At 41.4% G+C, this 3,053-nt stretch overlaps 1 non-coding gene across 1 annotated transcript; it reads left to right on the forward strand.

Annotated features, from left to right (window-relative positions):
* Positions 1 to 2,747: 2,747 nt before the first annotated feature.
* trnaa-ugc (transfer RNA alanine (anticodon UGC)) lies at positions 2,748 to 2,819 on the forward strand. Its single transcript has one exon. It is a non-coding gene; the product is annotated as a tRNA-Ala (tRNA).
* The last annotated feature ends 234 nt before the right edge of the window (positions 2,820 to 3,053 follow it).

Here is a 3,053-nt window from a genome sequence, read left to right on the forward strand (position 1 = left end):
CACACAAACAATGACTACACTTGCCCAGAACCACATGCTCACATTATTGCTTGCTACTTGGACTTGAATTGTACCAAGTACAAAGACATACTTAGTTTCATGTATTTTGTGTGTTTTTGTTAACCTTTTACTGCATTGGGCTAAATCAGGGTCACACAGTGTTTCTTGGTAGTCTTAAAAATATATATTTTGAAACAAAAGTATACACCTTACACACATGTTATGGGCTTAGCAAAAAGAAGACACCTGTTTCAATGTCAAATATAGAGATACAATGTATTCAATTTTGAGTTTGCATCCCAATGTTACATTTTATATACAGAAATCAAATCAAATCAAATGTATTTATATAGCCCTTCGTACATCAGCTGATATCTCAAAGTGCTGTACAGAAACCCAGCCTAAAACCCCAAACAGCAAGCAATGCAGGTGTAGAAGCACGGTGGCTAGGAAAAACTCATAAATGACCAGCATGGTCAAATAATAATAAGGCAGAACAGTTGAAACTGGAGCAGCAGCACGGCCAGGTGGACTGGGGACAGCAAGGAGTCATCATGTCAGATAGTCCTTGGGCATGGTCCTAGGGCTCAGGTCCTCCGAGAGAGAGAAAGAAAGAGAGAAAAAGAGAATTAGAGAAAGCACACTTAAATTCACACAGGACACCGAATAGGACAGGAGAAGTACTCCAGATATAACAAACTGACCCTAGCCCCCCGACACATAAACTACTGCAGCATAAATACTGGAGGCTGAGACAGGAGGGGTCAGGAGACACTGTGGCCCCATCCGAGGACACCCCCAGACAGGGCCAAACAGGAAGGATATAACCCCACCCACTTTGCCAAAGCACAGCCCCCACACCACTAGAGGGATATCTTCAACCACCAACTTACCATCCTGAGACAAGGCTGAGTATAGCCCACAAAGATCTCCGCCATGGCACAACCCAAGGGGGGGCGCCAACCCAGACAGGATGACCACATCAGTGAATCAACCCACTCAGGTGACGCCACCCCTTCCAGGCACGGCATGAGAGAGCCCCAGTAAAGCCAGTGACTCAGCCCCTGTAATAGGGTTAGAGGCAGAGAATCCCAGTGGAAAAAGGGGAACTGGCCAGGCAGAGACAGCAAGGGCGGTTAGTTGCTCCAGAGCCTTTCCGTTCACCTTCCCACTCCTGGGCCAGACTACACTCAATCATATGACCCACTGAAGAGATAAGTCTTCAGTAAAGACTTAAAGGTTGAGACCGAGTTTGCGTCTCTGACATGGGTAGGCAGACCGTTCCATAAAAATGGAGCTCTATAGGAGAAAGCCCTGCCTCCAGCTGTTTGCTTAGAAATTCTAGGGACAATTAGGAGGCCTGCGTCTTGTGACTGTAGCGTACATGTAGGTATGTACGGCAGGACCAAATCAGAGAGATAGGTAGGAGCAAGCCCATGTAATGCTTTGTGGGTTAGCAGTAAAACCTTGAAATCAGCCCTTGCTTTGACAGGAAGCCAGTGTAGGGAGGCTAGCACTGGAGTAATATGATCAATTTTTTTATACAGTGTGACAAAACATTTATTTTTACTGTTCTAATTATGTTGGTGACCAGTTTATAATTGCAATAAGGCACCTCGGGTTTGTGGTAAATGGACAATATACCACGGCTAAGGGCTGTGACCAGGCACTACGCAAAAGAACATTCCTTAGCCATGGTATATGGCCAATATACCACGGCTAAGGGCTGTATCCAGGCACTACGCTAAAGAACATTCCTTAGCCATGGTATATGGCCAATATACCACGGCTAAGGGCTGTATCCAGGCACTACGCAAAAGAACATTCCTTAGCCATAGTATATGGCCAATATACCACACTCCCTTGCCTTATTGCTTAAACAAACCACCACAAAATACCAGAAGACCAACCTTACAAAGCAAGGTATTTAACCCCACAACTTATTTCACAACCATAAATATTTAAAAACATGCAAGAAGACACATTTTCTTCATGAAATGTAATTTTCTAGTAATTCAATTTCATATCTTAACCTTTGTGATTTGCTGGAAAAAAAATGTCATATCCATTATGGTATGGGTCAGATTGACCCGCAGTTTAAACATACTCAAGACAGTCAAAGAACCAAGTAAAAACAGCCAAAACTTGATTTTATCTTGTCAGACCTTTCAGAAAGAAGACATAAACGACATATTTAAGAACTATTTGTTAAACATTTTTCCTTTCTCACAAACAAAGCATTTTCTGTTTGGAGCTCGTTTTTGAGTGTCTATGTCAGAGATCTGCTGCTCCCGCACGAAGAAAGAGACGTTTCAAACATAATTATAAAACTACAACCAGAACCAGTCAAAACCAAATACATCAAAGACACTTGTTTATTTTGGACCTGTACAAATACATGAAACACACATGAAATACACATGAAAGCCTCCGGGTCAAAATTACCCATAACATTGTGTTTGTGTACACAATCTACACAGACATTCCACAAGACATCAGCGTGTCCACATTTTGAAGTTAGGTTCATGACCCTAAATGAGGAAAAGTCATTTAATTTCATGGAGAAAAAGAGGGTAGCTAGTATTTTAGACAACTAAAACGTGGAAATGGGTTAAATTGACCCGCAACATAATAGGAGGGTTAAAAAATGATGCAGTGTTTTAATCGTGTAAGATCTCACTTTTTCACCCATCTTGAACAGCTAATAGCGATATCATATCAGCTTTTCAGAGGTTAAGCGTTAGAATGGGGATGTAGCTCAGTGGTAGAGCGCATGCTTTGCATGTATGAGGCCCCGGGTTCAATCCCCGGCATCTCCAATGTAGTTTCTTTTGCATTTTAACAGCACTGTTCTATTTGATGCGTTTCGATGTAAAGCTAGCTTTGCTAGCTGTTATTATATTTACAAATATTTTATAGTTAAAATGTAAAATATATATATATATATATATATATATATATATATATATATATATATATATATATCCAAGCTCTGCATACTTTCGTGCGTGCTGTCGTCAGACGTTTTTGGGTAACACGCCCACATACGTGCC

This window comes from Oncorhynchus clarkii, chromosome 4 (genome assembly GCF_045791955.1).
Source record: "Oncorhynchus clarkii lewisi isolate Uvic-CL-2024 chromosome 4, UVic_Ocla_1.0, whole genome shotgun sequence".
In the NCBI taxonomy this organism is placed as follows: Eukaryota; Metazoa; Chordata; class Actinopteri; order Salmoniformes; family Salmonidae; genus Oncorhynchus; species Oncorhynchus clarkii.